The 24682-nt window shown below is 47.9% G+C and overlaps 1 protein-coding gene and 2 long non-coding RNA genes across 13 annotated transcripts in view; all 3 read right to left on the bottom strand.

The window, feature by feature from the left end:
- FBXO25 (F-box protein 25) overlaps positions 1 to 1250 on the bottom strand; it is a 63663-nt gene extending 62413 nt beyond the window's left edge. For 7 of the 8 annotated variants that reach the window (XM_060136609.1, XM_060136611.1, XM_060136612.1 and 4 more), the window contains exon 1: positions 1126 to 1250. The gene's annotated coding sequence lies outside the window, so the exon portion shown is untranslated. The remainder of the gene's footprint in view (positions 1 to 1125) is intronic. The other variant, XM_060136613.1, reaches the window with a different exon arrangement.
- A 1612-nt stretch (positions 1251 to 2862) lies between these two features.
- LOC132512691 (uncharacterized) lies at positions 2863 to 7071 on the bottom strand. Of its 2 annotated transcripts, XR_009538276.1 has the most exons (4): positions 6954 to 7071; positions 3792 to 6066; positions 3318 to 3430; positions 2863 to 3188 (listed from the first exon to the last, which is right to left on the bottom strand). It is a non-coding gene; the product is annotated as an uncharacterized LOC132512691 (long non-coding RNA). The 2 variants fall into 2 exon arrangements; XR_009538275.1 differs by lacking the exon at positions 6954 to 7071 and having other exon boundaries at positions 3792 to 6943.
- Positions 7072 to 8096: 1025 nt separating this feature from the next.
- LOC132512710 (uncharacterized) overlaps positions 8097 to 24682 on the bottom strand; it is a 67358-nt gene continuing 50772 nt past the window's right edge. The window contains exons 3-5 of one of the 3 annotated variants that reach the window (XR_009538298.1): positions 22722 to 24213; positions 9081 to 9190; positions 8097 to 8223 (exon numbers count right to left, since the gene is read on the bottom strand). This is a non-coding gene — a long non-coding RNA (uncharacterized LOC132512710). Of the gene's footprint in view, positions 8224 to 9080; positions 9191 to 18328; positions 21608 to 22721; positions 24214 to 24682 lie in introns of those variants that run through there. The other 2 variants (XR_009538297.1, XR_009538299.1) reach the window with 2 other exon arrangements.

Here is a 24682-nt window from a genome sequence, read left to right as displayed (position 1 = left end):
GGAAACAGCTCTAAAAAATCTGAAAAGGTTACATGTATAACAGTACTTACTCTCCTCAATTACTAAACTGATTTTCAGAACAATAAAGCCTATACCTGTAGAGCAAGAGCTATGGCTATACACATTACAAACAGATAAGAAACAAACAAGTTACAGTGAAAATAAAAGGCACTTTCATATTCAGAGAAAAAAGCTGGCAAAGGAGTTTCTCTTCCAGTATTTCTTATACTGGAAATTTCATCATAAATTTTGAGAAAATAATTTGTATTGTTCTGAGATAAGAATGACTGATTCTCAATTTGATAAGCATTTGGCTTTTTCTATTGCTTTCTCTTCCTTACAAGATTTCCAAATAATTGAGGGTCAAACATGAATAAGGCTTATAAATGTGGAAGAATCTGATCCAGAAAGACCATCAAGAAATGGTAAACCGAGGGTTGAGAATCAGAAATGGGGTTTACTGCAAGAAGGCCTGAGAGATAATCACAGATGCCTCACGGAAATGGAAAACCTTCCCGTAAGAGGGGAAAGTGGAACACGAAAGAATAAGGTAAAACGTGTCTTCTGTGATTAGGGCTGGAGGTAAGGATTTGGAAGAGGTAAGAAAGGAGGGCTCCGCAGGAAAAGGCACATTTCCCCACACTCCTTCAAGATGAGTCCGAGCAGGGCCAGGGCTGGGAGAAGGGTCCAAACGGAGCTTACCGCGAAGAGAAGGACGCAAAATTGAAACGCGTCCGCTCAAGAAAAATAAGAAAGGCAACCGAAGAGGGGCCGGAGCCGGAGCAGAACGGGGGCAGAGGACGGACGCCGGGAGGACTAGGGCAGGCCCGGGCAGGTGCCCGCGCGGGAGGGGCTGGGGAGGACGAGGCCGGAGGGCAGACGCCGGAGACGCCGGGCCGGGGAAGGGTGGTCCGGGAGGCCCCGGGCCGGGGGAGGAGGGGGCCGACCCGGTGGGAGCGGGTTTAGGCGGGGGCGGGAGGGGAGCTGGGCTGCGGGACGCGGAGGGTGGGCGTGGGGTTGAGGACGGGTGGGCCGCGCCGTGTGGCAGGCAGACTGCCTCCGTGCCCACCTGATGCGCGGACGCCCATAGTCCCCACCTAGCGCGCGCGGCGTCCCAGTCCTTACCTGGCGCGCCGACAGTCCGGGCCCCACCTGGCGCACTGACAAGCCCCAACCGGCACCTGACGGCGGCCCGTCGGGATTTATTGCCGGAAATCGCCCACCGCCTACCCGGGAGCGCCGCGGGGAAGCCCCGCCCCCAGCCGCGCTGATTGGCCAGCGCGGCTCCGCGCGGCCGTGTTGCTACCCTGATCCCCGAGTTGGCGGCGCGCGCGTGCGCAGTGGGCGTCGCTCCGGCCCCGCCCCCCGGTGCCGCTGCCCGCGCGTGCGCAGTGGGTGCGGCCCGTGGGGCTCGTCGGGGAGGCGGGGGCGTCGTCCGGGCGCTGAGAAGCCCCAGGTGCTGAGGGAGCAGAGAAGGCGTAGGTCACCTAGGTCGTGACTGCTGGGCCGACTGCAGACAGACACTCGAATCCGCTCACCCCAGGCTGCTCAGCTTTCCAACTCAACCTGAATTTCGGGAATGCAGCTTCGATTTGCCCCCAATCCCCCTGTGCACCTCATTACCTTGTATACTGAGTTTTAAGGCCCAAGTACTTTGTATTTATAAACGATTTAGCGGGGTTTTCTCAGTTAGGAGACAAGAATGTGGTGTTCCGGAAGGCAGGGTAGGAGCAGGGCCCCCGGTTCTGGCCAGTGCGAGCTCTCGGCTGGGTCAGAGCAGGACCGAGAGGCGTGGGCATTAACTAAGGCCTGAACCTCTCTGTGTCTCACTTTCCCCGCAAGTAAAATGGAGCCGGCAGCGGGGCTTACCTCACAGGATCTTTATGAAAATTGAATTAACATGGTCAAACATTCAAAACAGTACCTGGGGTATGGTGAGCAGGACATAAGTATTTGATCTTAGTATTTTTCTTTTTGTTAAATGTGTAAAATATAGTAGGTATTCATGTTTTAGAAAAATAATTTTGTAAATTATTCCTCATGTGCTTATTATAATAGTGTTCTTTGACTACATGCTTTTAAAATTATGGGAAAGTGATTATGGACAGAGGTCAGCAGTGTTGCTTGCATATCCTCAATGTAAGAACCGCCCCCTTCTTTTCCTAGTTTTAGGTATCGTCCATGGATGAGCGTTCGGTTCTTTCCAATATTTTGCCGTTAAAAATAAATGAGTAATAAATAAATGAGTAGCTGTATGCGTGGGTGGTTTTGGTTTATTTTTTAAATTTCTGGGGTGGTGTGTTTGCGAGTAAATTACCATCATTGGAATTGTTGGGCCAAAGACAAGTGCAAGTGGAGTTGTGGTCGACATTGCCAGGGCGAGAGCCCCGCCGGCACCCCACGGGGCTTAGAGGAGTATGAAGTCTAGACTAATTGGCCAACGTCCACATAGCTCCTTGTGAAGGAGTTCCACTGGCTGGATTGAGAGGAAGCAAAGTGACAGCCATCCGCAGAGAAACGCAGGGGCCCCCCAAGTGGTTCAGGTCAATTCCGTCCAGCAAATATCTCTGAGAGCGCATTAGCTTTCTGCTTGTAAAGAGGAGCATGTTCACGGGCCTCTAGAAACTTCACCAGTGGAGGAGGAGAAAGCAGCAGAGGGGCAGGAAGATGCTCCGCAAAGACAGGGTGTGGCTGGGCGCTGTGGAGCCCCGGGAGTGAGGGGAGAGCCCCTGGGAGGGAGCTTGGAGGGGAGGGGGGAGTTGCCATGGGGCGGGCGCAGCCTCGGGAGCAGTGACCCAGAAGGAGGGGCTACCTACCAGGCTGTGCCAGCGCCCCTTCACCTAACAAGTCTATCAACTGGGATGATGGAGAATTCCGAGTTCTTTATTTTCCTAAAAATAATCCAATTGTGATTCGATCCAAGGATTTGGGGACACTTAAACACATTGTTGCAGCCCCTCCCCAAAGCTGGGGTCCGCCGTAGCAGTGAGCTGGGGCAGTCACTGGTCACAGGCGTGCTGGTGCCTCCATGCCTCACCGGGGGCTTGGGGTGCAGCCAGCACGAGGCCCCCATGCGTCCTGAAGGCTGCTACACCGCTGGGGAGAGTGTCCCTGATCCTCTGGAGACAAGCTCAGCTTTGCTCCATCCAGGCTCAGAGAATTGTCTCTTTTTCCATGCTCCACCCTGTCTGGAACACATAAGATGTTTAATGGCATCTTTATACAACACATGAAGACTAATTCTATTTTCTATGCAATGATAATACTGGGGTGCAAAATAAAAACCAAACCAAACCACCCAAACAAAACCCTGTCACCTTGGTGCAGACTTGGTAGAGCAGTAGGTACATTAGGGTGACCACACAGACCACATGCTGGGTACCATGGCAGGCGGTGAGGATGTGAAGTTGAAATCCCTGATTTTCAGGAGCTCACTGTTCGAGGCAGATATAGGATGGCAAATACACAGTGAGAAAATGGGGTGATGGCTATAAAGACGTACAAAATATGGAGAGGCCTGGGGCAAAAGCACCTCTCTGACAGATGCCTCCAGGCCAGCAGGCATCTATGGCCAGGGCAGAAGAGGAGATAGCTTGTGTTTGCTGGCTTGTTTCAGATCTCCTCTCGGTCTTGGGCCTCCTTATCTTTCAAATAGGAATCGGAATAGAATCTTAGGATCCTGAACTAAGAGGTGGCCAGGAGCACGTGGTAAGCGTGGGACAGAGGGATGGGAAGGCTGACTGCACAGCCACCTGCAGGCACCTCATCCCTCCACTTTTGAAACTCTGTACTTGCCTGACAAGACATGTCGTCATCAGGCTTCATCCTGAGAGCAGCCAGTTTGCAAGCCCACAACTCCTCACCCAGCTCCAAACCCTCTCTGTTCACCTGGTGCAGAGCTGAAGCCGAATCCGGCCTCTGTGGGCAGCATGCCATTAACCATTAACTTCTCCCACCTGGTGGGGGTCTCAGTACCTGCAAAACAGCTCAAAGACGTTGTTCTGTGTATTCCTTGATGGGGAACCAGGACCCTGCCCCAAGGCTGCTCTATTGTTTCTCTTGAGTCCCCCTCCCTTCCCTAATTAACAACTGCTTGAATCTGCCCCGTGGAACTCATGGAAGGTCATGGAGGCTGACTGAAGCCTGTTTCCTATAATCAAAGAAATGGGGACACAGGAAGGATTTTGTGCCCAGGAACCCCACTGGGCCCTGCTCTGTATCAAGGCTGTCTCAAACTCCACTCATGGACATGTTTACATTAATACAGATGCCCCAGCACATTCCACCCTAGGTATTTATCAAAGATAAATGAAAACAGGGCCACGAGGAGCGTGTACAATAATGTTCGTAGCAGTTTATTCCTTGGAACAACCTAGATATCTGTTTGCAAGGAAGTGGACTAACAGACTGGAATATTCAAGCCGTGGAAAGAGAATGAGCCGCTGATACGTGCGACAACGTGGACGCTTGTCAAGAACAGTATCTTAGTGAAGGAACGCAGACACGGAAGTATATGCCGTGTGACTCCATTCGTGTGAAATGCGATAGAACCACGCCCGTGGTGGCTTTGCGGGGCCAGGGTAGGGACAGGGCAGCCTTCTGGGGTGATGAGAGTGTCTGGTGTAGTTTGGGATGAGACTATGCCTGTGTTAAATATCATTGAGCATTTCACTGCAAGTATGTTAAACCTCGCTAAGCCAATACATATTTTTTCTTTGGGAGGAACATTTCTATCTGACATATTCCTGGCCAAATTTTATGCAACATATTGAATTAAAAAAATCAAACAACCAGCAAATATGTTGAGGGCTTACCCCACACCCAGAATCATATTAAGAGTTGTGGGAACTGCAGAAATGTAGAAACCTTCCCTGTCCGCTAGGAGCTTGGGCTCTGTGATTGAGGCAGGAAATACATGTAAGAAGTGTTAGCAATCAAACATTTAAACGAAAATTCAAAAGACCCCAAGGAAGGGCCAGGTCATTCGCACACGTGAACTTTGATGGGGGTCACAGGTGCAGGGAGATCACCTTAGCCTGAGCAGTCATAAGAAGATACTAAAATTCACTTTGGCAGGTGAGGGGGAAAAACATAGTTTCATAACTTAATATGGACTCTAACAGGGCAGATGTTTTCGGTAACATCTTAGAGCCATGCTCCCTTTCCTCTAACGTAAATCTCAGAAAGCAGGCACTTCAATCTAGAAACAAAAACGGTAAATCTGTAAGTCTCTCCCACTTCTGGTGTCTTGAAATTCCACCCACGAATTCAAGGGAGCATCTCCATGAAGTCCCGAGTTATTCTCAGCCTGCCCACATGACCCCACTCCTCAAGGCTCAGACCAACCCTCTCTTTATATGCTGATAACAATGACAGCTTTGATAATGACAGTGATGGTGTAAATGGCTAAATTTTACTTACTGTTCACTGCACACCAGGCTGTGCTCAAGCACTCTGCTTGCCTTATGCTCCAAATAACCCTAAAAGGTCAATCCTGTTATTACTGTGTCTTGAAGATGAGGCCCCGAGGCTTCGAGAAAGCTCAGTAACCTTGCTGGGACCCCACAAGTAGGCAGACGTGGATCCAGGATGTGACTTGGCTTGTCTGACACCATCACTGCATGTCCACCTCCCTGGAGGGCGCCTCCCTGAGATGCCTGTTTTAGGTGATCCTCTTTCCCCCAGCCCTCCAGTGCTTGAATCTTTACCAGTCACTAGCCAACCACAGTTACCTGTAACTTCTTTCAGTTAATTATATCCCAGCTCGCCCTGCCCTCGACTTACAGAAACATCTCAGCTTTGCGTGAAGACCATGAGCTCTCTGAAGGCAGGGACTAGGGTCTGACACTTTACAGAGCCCTGAAAGTAGAGTTCTTGGTGGAGAGGGGAAGGAGAGGCTGGCTGCCCGTCCAGCCAACATCGTTTGATCTACACAACACGACCACGGCTGGAACATTGGGAACAAATCCCCTTCAGAGTCACCTCAGATGTGGTATTAAAGTTGGCTCATCCTCTGCATGGTTATTTCCAAGCTGGCATGTGCTTCTCTTGGTTCTATATCGCTTTCTGTGAGATCCAAGCAATGGCATAAACTTCGATAGATTGTTAGAACCAAGAGAGAACTCTGCGTGGAGCCTAATCTGTCCTTGTAGATAAGGCCACACCTTCAAGACTCAGCTGGGGGAGGAACGGCAGAGCTGGGGCCGAGCCTCCCATGCCAAACATGGTTTTCTTCCCCTAACACAGCAGATGGTCTCTGTGTCTGCTGTCCTCTGAGCCTGGGAGTCCCAGATCCCTCTCCCCACGTCCACCAAATGCGAGAGCACCATGGGCTGGGCGTGGTTGCTAAGGTGTCTGTAGCCTTTTATCAACAGCATTGCTGGGCTGCTCTCTGACTGGCCCAGACTTCCAGTCACCTTAGGTCACCCTGGTCTCCTGCCCATCATGACTCTGTCCCTCTGCTGAATGGGGGACGACTGACCATACCCTCCTGGGAGGAAGCACAGAGGTGCAGCCGCTGGGTGAGATGAGCAAAGTCTATTAAGGGGACCCTTCTTTGAAAGGAGAGGCATGAGAAGATCCTCTCACGTCCAGCCATGAGAATTTTCCGAGTTTCTGCTTAGGGTCACTAGTCGTACAAATGAAGGCAATGTGCCACAGATGCCCCATCACCAGGGCTACAGTAAAAACCTAATAAATGGAAAACAGCAACATTGCCTGATGAACAACTGGGTTTTTCCAAGCAATTTTGTCAGCAGAAGTTTACTGCTTTTTGATAGAATTGAAAATAAACAGGGGCTTCCCTGGTGGCGCAGTGGTTAAGAGTCCGCCTGCCAATACAGGGGACACGGGTTCCAGCCCTGGTCCAGGAAGATGCCACATGCCACGGAGCAGCTGGGCCCATGCGCCACAACTACTGAGCCCGCGTGCCATAACTACTGAAGCCCACGTACCTAGAGCCGCAGCAAGAGAGGCCGCCACGATGAGAGGCCCACGCACAGCAATGAAGAGTAGCCCCTGCTGGCCGCAACTGGAGAAAGCCCACATGCAGGAACAAAGACCCAACGCAGCCAAAATAAATAAATAAAATAAAATAAAATAAATTTAAAAAGAAAAAGAAAAGAAACAGAAACAATAGAAAGGCAGTATTTTAAATACACCTGGATTTTAGTAAATCATTATGGTAATGTGCTACATAATTTTGGAAAATTAATTCTGGTTTGGCTATCAGCAATAAAATGATGAAATGGTTAATGGGCTCCATAATCATTCTTCCAATAATGTCTGGGAGAAAATGAAGTTAAAGCAAATCTAATTTAGAAAAGCAAGTGGAATTGAATGGTTGAAAATGTCAACAGAAATGATTCTCATCTGTTGGAAAATAGTGTCTAATGCACACGTGGAACTATATAACCAGAACACAGAAATTTAGCTTCTCTGTTCACATGAAAACCTCAGCTTCATCTGAAATGCTGAGGATGGCAGGACAGAAAGAGGATGAATTCGCGCCGTTAGGGAGTCTGCATCTGCGGGACCGAGTTGATAAAGGCAGCCACAGCCAGGAGAGTAGGTGTGTACGAGGGCCAGAATTTGTTTCTGTGCACACCAGGACCCACACTCATAGAGATGTCTAAACAGAGGAGCCACTTCCTGGCCCTGTGACGGCTCACCTTTTTTCTATCTGCTGGCCCACAGAGCCTCATTCCAGGTGTCTCAATCCACCTCCACGAACAGGGGAAGCAAAGAACAGCAAAAATACCAACAATTTTGCTCAGTCTTTCTACAAATGCTCTTTGCTTTTACTGCAACATGAAACCCAGAGCAACGTAAGTGACCTGAGCCACGGGTGGGTGTAGCGTCACTGAAAGCCTAACGTTTGAGGAGTACCTAAGGAATGGCACATAACCGCCCGCAACTTCTCTGCTGAAGTCATTCTTCCGAGAAGAACTTCTCTACTATGTCTGAGTGGGCAGAAGTAAAGAAAAGCAAATGCCAAAGCTAGGACCATGCTTAGGCAGGGAGCCCAATCCCAGGTGCATATTTTAGAGATACAGTGGGGAAACCTTGAGGCACAACCAAACCGAGGAGGGAACTTACACGTGTCCAGAGCTGTGGAGGGCAGTGGAGGGTCCCCAGTGTAGCTACTTGGCTGGGACTTGGTGAGGTTTCGTGCACAGCTGGGCTCTCTCGTCTCTGTGACCCATGGGTCTGATGTGTAGGCAGCTGCCGATGGAAATCCCAAGGATTAGTGTGCTGCTTAAGTGACCCTGTCAAGTTGCCCCGGTGATGCAGCAAAGTCTAGCGACAGGAGCTTACTTTCTGTTTCTTGGTTCCACTGCCTCATGTTGACTTGTTGCAGCAAAATACATCAAACATTTACCCTTTCTTCTGCTTCTCATTCCAGCTCTAAAACTCCTACTTCTTTTCAAGGTAACATGGATGTTCTAACTAGTGCAAAGTCACATACAAGGGAGTAGATAAATGGAAGTCAGGGAGATTCATGTTTCAAGATATTATCCTTCCCTACCGGGAGGAAAAGTGTACTGTTGGAAAATATTCAGCCAGCGTTCTAAGCCAGAGAGCCTCATAGGTCCATGGAAATTGCATGTATTTTAAAGAAAAATCTTGAGAGGAAAATAAATAAGCTACTTTATATAGATGTTTCTCCTTTGACTGAAGGACAATTGTGCTGTCTACAATAGTTGTTAGAGCTATAAAACGTTAAAAGGGCATTTATAAGAAGGAAACACAGACTTGCTGTGATTCCTGCTGTTACAAGTGAAATGCCCGCTTGCTCTGCCTTGTCTTATCCTGGCATGGAAGGAAAATTGCCCGGTAGACAGTGTCTGCACAAGATCTTGCGAAAGCTGGGTCTTCAGGTGACTTGCAAGTATCATACGTTTACATATGATGGCTTCCTAACTTATCAAGCCTCCGCTCACAGGTTGCCTTCTCATTAGACCTACCTTTAGTATTTCAGTTAAAATTGCAACGTTCCCCAGACACTCAGAAACCCCGTCACACTGGTCTATTTTTCACCCTTATTAATGTATTAATTAATTTATTAATTTATTAATTACCCCAGGATGTAAGCTTCACCAGGGCAGAATTTTCTTTTTTCTCTTTTGTTCACCAATGCATCCTGGCTCCCAGGACAGTGCCTGGTACATACTAGACACTTAGATACTTGCTGAATAAATAAATGAATGAACAAATCAATGAAACACATCCTTCATATAAAAAATGTTAAATATGCATGTTCATGTTCTAGACCAGAAGATTCTATTGATCTCACAACAGAATTGAAGGAATATACCAGGAGGGTTGGTAAATGGAGATATTTCCAGATTATGCTGCTTATTTACTTGATAAAGTTTGATGTTACTATGGCCTGAAAGTTTGTCCCCTCAAAATCCACAAGTTGAAATCCTAATGCCTGATGAGATGGCATTAGAAGGTGGGGCCTTTGGGAGGTTCTTGAACCCCAAAGGTCGAGCTCTCATGAATGGGATTAGTGCCTTGTAAAGCTAGCATTGTCTGTGCTTTGCCTGAAGCTTTTCCTGTATTAACTAGAGATTCAAGGTGGGGATGGCGGGAGAGGATGAGGAATGAGGGAAATATGAACACAAACAATAAGAGGCAGAAGAAAATCAAAAGACAATAGAAGACAAAAAGGTGGAGCAGGACAACACAGCTTGCGGTTTATAAAGCAGACACAGCACACGTGAAAAGATCAAACACCCGTGTCAGCCGCTGTTGGTTAAATAGGCTGTAATGAGCTACGTTGGGAAATCTATGTCACACACATGACATGAGTACTATGGAAAAGGAGACCAAGAACCAAGCTCTAAAAAATGGGCAAGAATGTCTTTCTAAACTTGTTGCTTAGAAAGGAGACAGATTTTTCAGTTGTATTCCTCTTTATCATATTTTAAAATTATTGATCACTAGTATTTTATTACTGAAACAATACAGTAGATGGAATATACTATACGCTTAATGAAAACTAGAAAATACAGACAAGCGTAAAGAATAAATATCTACAAACCATCCATAATTCCACCACTCGGAAACAACCACTGTTGTTTTTAAAAGAAGCCCTGTTTTGAAGCCTCAGATAGCTATGCAGGAAACGTTCACCTTTGGAAGAGGGAAGGTCCACCGTGGGGCACATGTGCGGTTAACTGTGTTCGCGTGTTTCTCCGCACGGGCCCTCAAACTACTTACATTAGAATCATCTGGTGCGTTTACTTAGCTGCAGCATCCCAGGCACACCTGTGGCTTCTCAGTCAGAATTTCTGGGGCTGAGGTCTGGGCAGCGGCTAATCTACAAGCTACTCAGGAGATTCTAAGGCACAGTACAGTTTCAACTGCTGGTCCAAACGAACGTTTCCCAAGCTCGCCACGATGTGTGCGCGAGGATCACCCAACGAGCTTGTGAAAGCTGCCGTCCCACCCCCATGAGATTCTCTTTGCTTTGATCATGGTAAAACCCGCATACTTCTGTTACCCAAAGACCTTCCGGTTGATTCTCTGCAGCCAGATTTGGAAGCCCCTGCTTTAGATCAGTTGTTTTTGTTAAGCCCTCAAACTCTTTGTTCCAATGACCGGGCTTTCAATTAATGTGTAAAACAAGCGAAAGCAATTACTGTTTGAATCAGAGAAATCTGGGCAAAACTTGTGCCCCCCGCGGTGCCCAGAGGTCTCCCCATCCTGCAGCCTAAACACCGCTGCTGGGTGGGGGAGACCCCGCGGGTGACGGCGCACAGGGCCCGACCTCTGTGGTCTGCAGTTGTCATGTGTTTGATGCTCCACAGGGGACACAGCAGAGAGGCTGGCATCTCATAACCAACCCACGAACTTTCACAGAACAGCTGAGGTCTAAGAGGGGCGAGGTCTAAGAGGGGCAAGGCCCAGTTCACACAGACGTCCACTGTGTCTGGAACTCAGTCCAGTGTCAGCGCCAAATGTGACACAAGAGGACAGAATCAAAACGCAATTGCTCCGGCTCTGTAAACACTGTGTGCACGTGGAAAACATTTGCTCGACGTCCTGTACAATGCTGGTCTCTGAGCGCAAACAAGGGCTCTTCCAGGGAATGGCGTCAAGAGAACAGGACCGCAATTTCTAAAACAAAACTAAATGTTAAATTACCCTTGCCCGCTTGACCCGGTGTCAGTTCCCCAACAGTGCTTTTCACAGTGGCAACAGGAAAATGGTAAAAGTATTTCAGACGGTATTTTGGTTAAGAGCAAAAATAAAAAGAAAATAGCGTTCTACAGCAGGGCCTTGCCAAAAGTGCAGCAAATCAGAATTCTCCGGCTCTTCCGGCTTCCTGGGGTTTAATTTAACCTGTGCTTTGGCATTCCTTCTGCCCGCCAGTCTCCCCAGAAGAGGTGAGATGGCTCAATGAACTTTCACGCATTCATACCATCCGGGTTAAGATACAGAAAACCACATGCTTTTTCTAGCAACTACAGGCATTTATCTTGGCAAAGCCAGTGGAAAGAGGTCTGTATTACACACTAGATCCCTCTCTACCTCCTCAGATGTGGCGGGATCCCCTTAGGGAAGGATGGAACGTTCAAACTGGGGTAGTTGAAGGAGGATTTAATAAAGGGACTATGTACACCGGTGTGGACAGGGTTTAGGAAACCCAGGAGGGACGGCGTAGTCCCTGGGGCTGGGGAACGCGAGCGCCAGTCCTGTGTTCACCCTGGGTGAGCAGAGTCAATGCCAGGGAATAAGGCCGCAGAGGTGGGACCGCCTGAGCTACGCATCCATTCCTGGTGACAGGGAAGACCTCCTGATAACCCAGGAAAAGCGGTTTATGGTTATGGAAACATAGTAACGTTTCGTTATTGCTGATGAGTAGATGCCACAATGCTGTTTATAGTGGATTTGCATGTGAACTTCCATTCTTTTTACGGCTCTCACAAGGTGGTCTGTTAAATGTATAACTTAATTTACCATTTAGAAGTGAGGCATAGGAGAGGCAGTTCCCCTTAAACAAGGTCTCAGACGTGCGGTGTTTTCCGCTGGAATCCCCTGTTCGTCGGAGTCCTGTCGATAGGACGTGGGTGTGGGGCGAGCTGGTGAGGCAGGAGTTAGATGGCCCCAGGCTGAGCAGCTGGAGTCTGTCCCCCTGAACAGATACTCCAAGACGAAGACAGCAGCTGGAGGGAGGAAGACCTGAGCCCAGCCCAGATAAGAGATAACGAGACCTCATATTCCTTCCCGATTACACACGTGCAGAAAGGCTCCTGGGGGTCAACAGGAGGGGGCGCCACCCCATAGTAGGTGATGTCAACCTACCCATAGGCCTCTGTGCTAGAATCCATCTTGGCTAAGAGATGCACGCACACACAGGGCAGGACCTTGAGATAAACCAAATACAGACTCAGAGCCAGACAGAGCAAGATGATTGGCCAGAGGAAACCCGGAAGAACTGCCGAATATAAGTGATTCAAACTACCACGAGGGCGCCACTCTCTGAGTCCATCCATGTGTCTATCCACGTGTACCCTTTTTCCTCCTAATAAATACTTTACTTGTTTCACTGCTTTCCGTCTCTGTGGAAATTCATTTCTACAAAGCCGAAGGGCCAGGGCCTTGTCACTGGCCGCTGGTCTAGTGGCCAGGATTCAGCGCCCTCACTGCCGCGGCCCGACTTCAATCTCTGGCTGGGAGCCGAAATCCTGCCTCAGGCTGCTTCAGGCCGAGGCCACCTGAGATCAAGGCGTGCAGTGTTTTCCACTGGAATCCCCTGTGCCTAGGAGCCCAGTCCAAGGGACGAGGGTGCATGGGGGCAGGCACGTGGGTTTGGTGGGCAGAGGCCTGGGGAGCAGCGATGCAGGTGTGGAGGACAGGGGGCGGGGATGTGGGCGTCGGGGGGAGTGTGATTACATCTCAGGTTTGAGGGTGCCAGCGACTGGGACCGTGACCTTCACAAGAGCCTCTCAGTTCTGTTTTCTCCCCACCTCGGGTGAGACCTTGGGTTTGCCCTGTGATCTCAGTTCTCTGAGGTGTATAAGAAGCACTGTTGATTTTCAATTTGTTCGCTTTTTACTTGTAAAACCACAGGGGTGGCACCATCCAGGCTGCTTACCTGCTAGCCTGGACCCTGGAGACTGGCAGGCCACACCCTGAGCTCAGGCGTGACTCAGCTCCAGGCCTGGCGACTCTGGAAGGCTGTAGATTTGCGTCCTCCTTCCGGCTGCAGGTCCGGCCCTGCAGAGCCCTGGGGCCCCACCCTGCTCCCCCTACTGGCTGCCTGCTGTGGGTCCTGCCTGTTGGGCGCGCAGACAGCCTCTAGAGCTAGAAAAAACAAAGACGTGGATTCTCCTCTGGGCGCCAGAAGGAACCCTCCCCTGCCAACACCTAGTAGGACCCTGACCTCCGGAGCTGTAAGATAAAGGAAGTTGATGATGGGGTGGGGGGGGGACCGGGTGGGAGAGGAGGAAGCTGGGCGAATGCTCTCCCTGCGGGCAGCTCCCACCTGCAGCCAGCCCACCCGTGGCCCCTGGGGCTCGTGGCTTCCTGGGCTCTGGGTTGGGCCGTCGGTCCCCTTCTGAGGGAGCAGACTTCTCAGCAGAGGCCCTTGGCCGCTCAAGCCCTCGGCATCAGCCAGACCTTCCGTCAGGGACAGAGCCCCTCCTGGGCCACCTGCTCGCACGCCCGCCAGCATGCTGTGTGCCTCTCTGTTCACCCAGGTAATTATTCACCCTCTCCTATGGGCCATCGCTGCAACGTCTCCTAGGGAAGAAAAACAAATCCAATGGAAACAAAGCAAAAGCAGATTTTTTAAAAAGAAAAAAGACCACCCTGAGGGCTGTCAGCAGCAGCTTCATAGGTCGGTTCACCAGACTCCAGAGGCAGCTTTTGGGCTTTGAACAATCCCCCTCGGCCCTGAGATGAGGTTAAGACACCCCCGCAGAGAGCACAAGGCTGGGGCAACAGTTCTTTTACCGTAGACTCTTTCCTGCTAGTCTTCCTTCCAATCTCCAGTGGGAAGAGGGGGATAAAACCTAAAAGTGTGAGGTAGGCATTCCATCCTTTAAAATATGCGGATACGTAAAAATCCAGACTTCACATGAGTTTGGAGCACTAAACCCACCTTGCAAAGGATTCTTAACAAGTCTTCAAGCAAATGGTGTTAAATCTAATTAGGCACAGCTTTAAATATTACTGAAAGCAAAGGCCCACGTACGTGACTACAATAAATGACAGTGAGGCATCCGCTCTATTTAAAACACAGTAAGCGATTGTATTTAGCAGCACAATGGCCGAGGGCGTGGGTAGGGGCTGGGGTGGAGTTCAGGCTGGAATGCTCGGGAGGGCGCAGGGTGGCTTTAAATACAGCTCTTGTGGTTGGGATTAACAGATACACACTACTACATATAAAATAGATAACCAACAAGGACCTACTGTGTAGCACAGGGAACTACTCAATATTCTATAATAACCTATAAGGGAAAATGTGGTGCTCCAAGGACAATGGTGCTTCAAGGACAAAGGACAGCCCAGCCTGAAAAAGCTGTGTTACGGACCCCACCAGACTCTCTCGCCCTCCGTGCCATGTTGCGATGGGAACGAAATTCCTGAGCCCACCTGGTCAACGGGACTGTTCCTCTTTCGTCCCAAATAAGGAAAGGCATCTGCCTTGTCCCACTCCCACCCTATAGAAGGAAGGTGTATATATGTGCCTCGACCAATTGAGAAAAGAAATTTTCACCTCGGACCATTCTTTTGTTCTCTGGCTATAAAAACCGACTAATAGCACATGTTCAGGGTTGGCTATCCCAGACTACTAGGAAGTCGGCCCGCTGTTCTGGCAGCAACCATTCCCGCTAATAAATTCCATCCTCTGCATTCTGCCTTGTGTCTGGAAATTCTTTTCCAACCTGCATTTGGACCACGACAGAAAAGAATCTAAAAGGAATATATATTCAGTTATATACATGTAACTGAATCACTGTGCTGTACAACTGAAACACGGTATTATAAATCAACTATACTTAAATAAAAAATACATAAATAAATAAAGTTCTCGTTCTGAAGCGCTCGAAGCTGAGAGCTTGCACACCAGGCTCAGCCGTAAACCACATTTTGGAGGCATGTGTCGTAAGGACACTCTACTCAGCGTGATCCAAAAATCAAATGTCTTTCACGTGTGCCCCTTGTCTACGCATGTACCTAGATGTATTTGTGATAATAAAACACACATTTCTGAAATGTTACTGAATAGTACCTTTTCGTCATTATGCCCTTTATAATACACAAAAATTCTGAGTACAAGGGTGGTCCTTGGCCTTTCTTAAGTAGCCACAGTTTATTCCCCTACAACACTGATCTTATTATTCTTCAGAAACTAGGTGAAAGCCCTTTTGTACTTTTATAAAACTAGTAATTTGTATAAGCACAACTTCATTAAAAAAAAATTGGAGGGGAAAAAAACAATAAGCCATAGTAAAGAAGTGATTATAAACTGTCATTCTTAGATCATATAATCTGACAACATCCAAACCAGTACAGACCCCAGTGCTGGTCCTGGGTCTCCAGTTTTTATACTAACACAGGTGCCAGGAGTTCTGCCCACCCCACGACCTGGAAACAGCAAACGCTGAACATGTCTGTGTCATTTTGACATTTCTGGGAATATTTCATCTTGAATAAAAAGGAGAAACATGAAATAAGAGATGCTAAAACCTACATATCTTTATCCAAAACCCAAGAGAAAAGCAAAAATACATTTTTAAATATTTCTATTATAATCACTTTTTTAAACTGGAGGGTGTAAACACCAAGTTGGGCATTATTCATAAACGTGCTTGGGCCGGACTGGCCGAAGGTTAGGTCAATCTTAGCTGCATTTTCACAGTCAAACCTATTGTTTCACATTCAAGTCAGTGTGGTAAACAAGATATTCAGGAAGAAACATCATAGTATTAGTATTAGTTTCCTACTGCTGCTAGAACAAATTACCACAAACTTAATGGTTTAAAACACGCAAATTTATCACTTTGTGGTTCTGGAGCTCAGAAACGGAAAGGGGTCTCTCTGAGCTAAAATCAAGGTGTTGGCAGAGCCGTGTCCCACAGAAAACCCATTTCTTGCCTTTTCTTGCTTCTGGAGGTTGCCCACCTTCCTCGGCTCCCGGGACCCTCCCCCTTCAAAGCCAGCCCTGACCACCAAGACTTTCCCGCCCCCCTCTCCCTGGATCCTCCACTCACTCATAAGGACCCTGATGACACTGGGCCCACCTGGGTGATCCCGGCTGACCGCCCACCTCACGGTCAGCTGATAAGCAACGTTTACCGCTTAGCCTAAGGTAGTCATTGTTTCTGGGGATTAAGACTTGGACATCTTTGGGGCCTTACCCTGCTGCCCACAGATGGGTTACTGGTCTTCACAGAACAATGGTCCTGAACAGGCAGATGATCCTGTGTCTTCGTCCAGTATGGGGACAAAGGCACAAGCGTTGCCACTGAGCCACCAATGCCTCCCACTGGAAGCAGGACTGTCCCGACTTGCGCCATCTGTGAATTCCACCCCAGTGGTGCTCAAGGCTCCCACCAAGAGGACCCCTGCATCCCCACTGCCTGTCCACCATCTACTCAGCTCGCGCAGGCATTTCCTGCTTGTGCCCCTCGACCCTCGGAACTCTCAGTCCAGCCCCTCTGTCCCTCTGAGCCACTGTCACAGTTACAACCTTTAATTTATTACCAAGTGACTTCAGGTGCGCCTCTCCCAGTCGGACTGTAATCTCCGTGGGGGACTGCAGTTCTGTTCTGTTCCCCATTGGAGCTGTGACACAGTTCTAAGAACCTGCACTTAGACGGTGCTCTGGGAATGTTTGCTGAAGGAACGAGCCTCCCACTGAATGAAAATGAGATGAGAGGAGGTTTACAGAGGACGGTGAACAGCTGGTGACACGGGTTAGATGACTGAAGCTGACGGGTTATCAGGATGCAGGATCTACCCAACAGTGCCTCTGTTTTCATCAGTGGAAACTGTTCATGAGACGGTGGTGAAGGGGCCAGACCGACAGGCTCAGCCCCAGCTCGCCCGCCCGCGGCAGACCCTTAACCCCCGTGCCTCCTTGTTTTCTCTTTTGCAAAACACGGTGGTGGTACCTGCCCCACCCTCCCCTCCCCCCCAGCAGTGTAGTGATGGCTGAGTGCACGGTGATCAGTCTTCTTCGGACTTGGGCAGAGCCCGGTGCACTGTGAGTGTCCCCGAGAGCCACACACTGTCCTCGTCAGCACAGCTTTCAGAAGTCCCCACGCCAAAGCCACAGCACAGCCGTCACCCGTGGATCGGCCAGGAACTGGAGTTCACTCGGAAAAGAGGGATGGAAATGTTTTTTAAAGCACGTCAAGGTGGTTTATATAATGTCATTTAATTAACCCTTCAAAAAAAGGACCTAACATCAAGAGTCTCTAAACTGATCTCTAAGGGTCACTAGTGAGCAAAACGAAGGTGTGAGGACATCGTACCTAACATGTCCTCACTCCTTAACCTTCGTTTTGCTCACTAGTGACCATTAGAGGTTTAGGGATCCCTGACCCTAATTTAAGGTCCATTTCAATAATAATAACAAGTCGTCAAGAGTGAACAATCTATTACTTCAAGAGAGGTGTTAGTAAATTTGCTGAGTGGAAATGAACTTACTAAATCATCAGCCCTGGGGACGGAATGAACTGCCCGGGGGCAGGGGAGCCGCAGCAGCAGGACTGTCCACATCTCGTGGCAGATCACAGGGGCCTTGGGAGAGAGCAGCAAAGAACTCCCAACAATTTCTCCATTTTATTGGAGAAGCATGAGGAGAGATGATTCTAATTAGAAAAGAACAAAATGCTGAAGGTCCCATACGATACAAGATACTGCATGTAGGGCTAATTAGCGCTTTAAAGAGGAAGTCACCTGTCTAAGCAGTAGACAGTGAGGGCTAACTTCACAATAATCATCTCTGACTCTAACTGGAGAGCTACCCTTTGGAAGCGGAGCTCAGAGAAACAATTTGCAGATAACATCAAAAGAGATTTAATCATATGCCTTCCTATTTGAAAATGTTAGCTGCCGCTGTGCAGACATATAATCACTTATCTACCATACGAAAGATAAAAACTCAGCCCACCCACTATTTCTCCTTCTCCGCAAAAAATATTTTTTCTCTGATGGTTTGTTTCCTAACCAAGAAACTTACTGCTTATGTGGTGGCTTATCTTCTGCTGCTAAAGTATTAACTGTTCAAATGTCTTGAGGTGAGAATATGGAAAAGCGGACTCCTGGGCCCTCTCAACATCACTGTACAGGAAGCTGGGAAATGGAACCCACGTTTTACAACCTAGAGTTTTACAACTCTGGGAATCTGGGGCAGGAGGGGAAGGAGCTAAGGAAGCATGAACGCCCAGGGTCTCCCGCACCCCAGGGTCGCCTGCCCCTCACCCCATCTGAGCATCCTGTCCCTGCCACACACCGAAGGCAAGCAGCAGGGCAGGGGAGAGAAAGCGGTGGCGTCTCGGGGACCCGTCATGCATCAGGGATGAGGGCCTGGGCAAATCCATGCACCGCTCGGCTGGCGATGCCTACCCCTGTTTGAACTGGTCGTGGACCCTGGCTCTGTCCCAGAGGTAGGTAGGGCTTCCCTGGGCTGATGGGCCTGAGAAGGGGGAGCTGAGACCCCTCTCACATGGCGGGAGGTAAAACTGAAGGCCAGTCTGCGTGCTAGTTCTTTGGCCTATGACGCAGCCTTTTAGCTAAGAGTCGGCCAAGGGGAGGTGGGCGGGGAGGGTGTGGCCACCGTCACCCTGTGTGAATTAGGGGATCCTGCAGGGGACGACAGCAAACCCAGGTGGCGTCGTGGTCTCTCTGCAGCTCAGCCCTGTCCCTGCCCCCACGGGCCTTCAGGACCAGCCTGGCTCAGCAGACCCACTTCCCTCAAAGATGAATGCTGACTGCCCAGAGTCAGCTCGGGGCCAGGTGGAGACATGCTGCCCAGCTGGGTGGGGAGAAGATGTTAGGCAGATGGGGAACGTACAAGAGCCATGAACGTGAGGGACAAGCGCGACAGCCAGTTATCACTACTCTTCTCAACAGTGCACTGGAGAACAAGCCCTTGCAGTAAAATAAAAAATTAAAACCATAAGTTATAAGGGATGAGAGAAAGCAAAGCTATCATTTTCTTGCAGATGATACGATTGTCTATCTATAAAATCCAAGAGAATCTATGAATAAACTACTCAGATTAATAAAAGTTTAGGGCTTCCCTAGTGGTGTAGCGGTTAAGAATCTGCCTGCCAATGCAGGGGACACGGCTTCGAGCCCTGGTCCAGGAAGATCCCACGTGCCACGGAGCAACTAAGCCTGTGCGCCACAGCTACTGAGCCTGCACTCTAGAGCCCGTGAGCCACAACTACTGAGCCCGTGTGCCACAACTACTGAAGCCCGCGTGCCTAGAGCCTGTGCTCCGCAACAAGAGAAGCCACCGCAATGAGAAGCCCGTGCACCGCAACGAAGAGTAGCCCCCGCTCGCCACAACTAGAGAAAGCTCGTGTGCAGCAACGAAGACCCAACGCAGCCAAAAATAAATAAATTTATTAAAAAATAAAATAAAAAAATAAAAGTTTAGCAAGATTTGCAGAGGACAAGAGCAATGCACAAAATTCATATCATTTCTTTACAGTAGCAATAACCAAGTGGGAATTATAATTTAAACTGCATCATTCATAGCCACAGCAAAATCTATGACATTCATAGTTGCGGCAAAATCTAACAAACGTGCAAGATCTTCACAGAGAAAACAACAAACGTGTTATTAAAAAATATAAAGGAAGAATTTAATAAATGGGGAAAAATTTCACGGTTAGAAATTTTACCCAATTTCGTGGAAAGATTCAATTTTGTAAGTGAATTCTCCAAAATCTTTAAATTCAATGAAAATTCAATCAAAACTCCATCAAAATATATGGGGAACTTAAAAAACTGATTTTAGAGAATATGTGTAGAGAAATAGCTTAAGAAATGCTTGGGGGTTTCCCTGGTGGTGCAGTGGTTAAGTATCCGCCTGCCAATGCAGGGGACATGGGTTTGAGCCCTGGTCTGGGAAGATCCCACATGCCGTGGAGCAACTAAGCCCGTGAGCCACAACTACTGAGCCCGAGAGCCACAGCTACTGAGCCTGCATGCCACAACTACTGAAGCCTGCACCCCTAGAGTCCATGCTCTGCAACAAGAGAAGGCACCACAATGAGAAGCCCGCACACCGCAACAAAGACCCAATGCATCCAAAAATAAATAAATTAATTAAATTAAAAAAAAAAAAGAAATGCTTGGAACGATACACTACCTGTAATTGGCTTCAAAAGAATATGGGGCAGGGGTGGGGGGACCAAGGGGGAGGCGTAGATGAAAACAGATCAGGCATGAATTGATTATCACTGCAGCTGGAATTGGGCCATCCTATTGGGTCTACTTTTGTATGTTTAAAATTTTCTATAATATAAGGTTAAAAAAATTTGAGAAGGAAAAATACCAAAAACTCTTTTTTTGAGAAAAAGCCAAATTGGGAGAATTTACAAGAAAGTGAATATATCAAAGGTACAGTCATAAAGATTGTGACAACAGTACAGCAGTAGAAAAATAGACCAAGGGAAAAGAAGAGCTCAGGAGCAGTCTTGTGTGTATTTGGGAATTTGGTAATCTGATGATGGTGACGTCACAGGTCAGTAGGAAACACGGACATTCAATATATAATGTGGGGAGACTGGGTCTCTTTATCAGGAAAACCTGTTAAACAAGATTCCTGCTTTATGAATACAACAAATTAAAGCCTAAATGTGATCAACCAAAAACTAGTAGGATGAAATATAGGTAATATAGGATTTTGTGATCACGAACATAGTGTGAAAAGAGAAAGGGGCAGAATAATTAATACAGCATGGTGCCACTTAATGTAAAGTAACACTTTCAAAAATAAGTTTGTATAATGGACACATGTACATATGTAAATTTTTTAAAAAGGAATATAAAAATACAAACCACCAAACTGTTTACCACTGGGTGAGTGAGGACAGGCCTCTGTGTTGTTCGTAAAGGATTCCTAAGCTATATCTATTATGTATTTTTTCTTTTAAAAGGATTAGAAACAAGTATGACAAAATATATAGTTAAATTTGCGTTATGGAAACAATGTGCTTTGTAAAAATTCTTTATACTTTTCCTGTATCTTTAATTTTTTTTCAAAAATGCAAAAAGACAAAGAAATAAATCACTCAAAGAAATAACATCACTAAACAAACTTAGAGTCAAGACAAGTTCTCCCAGGAAAAAAGCAGAAGGAAGAGCTGTAAGGGCTCCAAGGAGAGACTGCAGGACAAGGACAGAGGATCAGGAGTGGACGGAGGAGGAAGAAGCCAGGAGGTGAAAAGCTCCTACAGACGCCATCAGAAGTAGAAGCAGGTGGGAAACGCTGTCCTGGACACAGGGAGCAAACCTGAAGTCACTCAGGGTGCTGAGCACGCACAGTGCAAAGCGGTTAAGTGACTCGGGGGCCAGGGAATGATGTGGAGATGATGGGAAAATAACGTGTGTATACCTGGTGCTCCTAAAGAAAGAAACCAGAAGAGAAAAAAATTAAAGATATGAGTGCATAAAGGTAACTTTAAAAAATGAAAAATTTTTATCTTTTGGCCTTATGTTCCAGGAAACAAAAGTGATACAAGAAGATGGATATAAAATACCTTGATTAAATAACTCAACTTCAAGGAGAGAGAAAGAACCCTGGTTTCTAGAAGGGAAAGTATCAAAGGCAGGAAGAGTTCCAGAAGCCAGAGCCAGGGGAGGGGCCTGGGGGTGCCAGGCAGAGGGAGGGGGTCTGTCATAGCCGCTGGCTGGCTCACACAAGAGGGCGGGGTCCTTGTGGGCCTTGGGCAGGGACAGAGGTGATCCACACCCAAGGAACCAGCCCAAGGCAGCTTCTCGAATGCTTAATCATGGGTCTGAATGCCCTGCATTGGATCAAACTCCGTAGGAAAGCTCAGGAAGGGCCCCTAAGGGGCACCAGCTAATCTTTCAATTACTGACAAGACTGGACCAGGGAGCTTAACTGATTTTTCCAATACTCCACAGCTGATTAAAGAGAGCCAGAACTCCTTCTAGCTTTTATTGGATTCTTAATCTGCTGCTCTTTGTTGGAAAGATCAAATGTATAATATTTGTAGTTTTCTCCATTTATTTTTTAAAATAATGTATTTAAAAAATATTTTATATCCATATATTTACACATAGATTATATAATATAGAAAATATATAATATATAACTATATAGAATACTATATACTATATATAGTATAGCTATATATTATGGTTATAACATATGTAACTATAATACTATTATACTATATATACTAAATATTTTATATTCAATATATTTTATATACAATATAGTATACATTATATTGTATATATAGTATTCTACATATTATATAGAATATATGGAATATTTAATAACATTCTATATGTCATATACCATATGTAATATATAATTACATACTAAATACTAGGTAATATAAATTGTTACATAATCTGCTACAGAAGTATACATACATACATAACTATACATATATATACATATATATACATAACTATACATATGATAACCTAAAATATATAACGCATGGCATACGCATGCATAACTGAGAACAATGTCAGCGGCTCACCTGGCGGTGCCCTCCTTGCTGACTCGGCCAGAGGGCATTTCTGCGTCTGTATCTTCTTCCTTCTATTCTTCAGCCGTCTCAGTACCTCCGACCCCTCCCCAGGAGGCTCTTCCACAGCCTCCTGTCTCCCAGGGTTACACTAGCTCCATCCGTGACAAGACCTCATTTGTGGCACTTCTTTCTCTTTCCTACGACGTTACAGTACATCAAGCTTGGAGCACCGTTTCCCCAGGGGTCACTCCCCCGTGGCCTCTGCGGGACATTCTGTGGCACTTGGCACTCGACCACATTGTGCAGATGAGATGCAGACATTGCTTCTCCTCTGTGCCTTCGGAATTGTGCTTCACAGGTTGAGAAAAATCTTACTTAAATAAACTCTGTGAGGCTGGGATTCAAAGCAGGAAGCAGCTGCAGCTGAAACTTCCTACTGGACAATCATCTGTTTAAACAGCAAGAAGCAGCTTGTGAAATCGAAAGTAAACGCAAAGATGCCTTTGGACAATGTACCAAAGGGACTGAAAACCAATCCTGCTTAATCCTTCTAAACGCTGCATCTCCCCAGCAGGAACGCAACCTGCCAATTAGGGAAACAAGACAAACACAATCCCTTGGGGCTGCGCGGTGAAGGGGGACAGGTGTATTTAATGAGACCTTTGAAGGGGAAGCCAGTTGCAGGCCTAACATCTCGGTGGGCAGAACAGGGAGAAGCCAGCACCCCAAGGGGAGAGAATGCCAGGAAGTGCCAGAATTATGCAAACGGTACGGGGGAAGCTAAAAACAGACCTTCACGGGTAACCTCCTGTAAGGAAGCCCATGGATCTCCTAACAGAATCAACACAGTTGCCCTGCCAGGCACCTGAGAGCATCTGGTCTGAGGTGGGAGCAGCCAGCCTCAGCTGGGTGCCGGGCTCCCCCCTCCAGTGTTGTCGACTCCGGGAACCATGTACGGTTCGGCTCCTGCCTCTCTGACTAACGTCCCTCCCCACCTCCACCTCCCCAGCCCTGACACCCACCGTTCCAGTCCCTGATCCCATGAATGTGACCCTTTCAGATGCCCCATGTGAGTGGGATCATGTGTGCTTGTCCTGTGATGGCTCATTTCCCTGGGCGTATGTCCTCCAGGTTCATCCATTCCACTGCATCTTAAGAATTCGCTTCTTTTCCAGCAGCCTCGGCGTGTGCTGTAACCTCCCCCCCCCCCTTATCACCAGTGTCAGTTCTTGTTTGGTCATATCGATCGGATATGTCTTTGGCTCTGTTACCTACATGGTGTTCTAGAACGTGGACTTGAGTTGGAGCAGTGGGCGTGGGACTCCAAAGGAGGTGCTGGGTCCAGGAGGATAAGATGCAGGGAGAGTCAGCTCATCGTAGGCAAGGAGACGTGAGGAGGCAGCCTCAGCCCTCCTCACCTTCACCCAGTGGAGCTCCTGGGCTGACAGTCTGGTGGCTGCTCCGCCTTTCAGACCCCAGTGTGACGACCGGCTGGAAGCTGCTGGAAGATTAATTTTCCGATTATGTAACTTTGTGGAAACGCAGAAGACCCTGGAAAGTCACTTGAAGTGAACATATGGGCTGTGACATCTCATCTATGAATTTCGTCAGCAGAAAACACATGGCTTGGGAGCTTCAAGACGGCGGAAGAGTAAGACGCGGAGATCATCTTCCTCCCCACAAATACATCAGAAATACATCTACACGTGGAACAGCTCCTACAGAACACCTACTGAACGCTGGCAGAAGACCTCAGACCTCCCAAAAGGCAAGAAACTCCCCACGTACCTGGGTAGGGCAAAAGAAAAAAGAATAAACAGAGACAAAAGGATAGGGACGGGACCTGCACCAGTGGGAGGGAGCTGTGAAGGAGGAAAGGTTTCCACACACTAGGAAGCCCCTTCGCGGGCAGAGACTGTGGGTGGCGGAGGCGGGGAGCTTCGCAGCCGCGGAGGAGAGCACAGCAACAG

This window comes from Lagenorhynchus albirostris, chromosome 21 (genome assembly GCF_949774975.1).
Source record: "Lagenorhynchus albirostris chromosome 21, mLagAlb1.1, whole genome shotgun sequence".
Taxonomy (NCBI): Eukaryota; Metazoa; Chordata; class Mammalia; order Artiodactyla; family Delphinidae; genus Lagenorhynchus; species Lagenorhynchus albirostris.
This window is presented reverse-complemented; position numbering and strand designations above follow the sequence as displayed.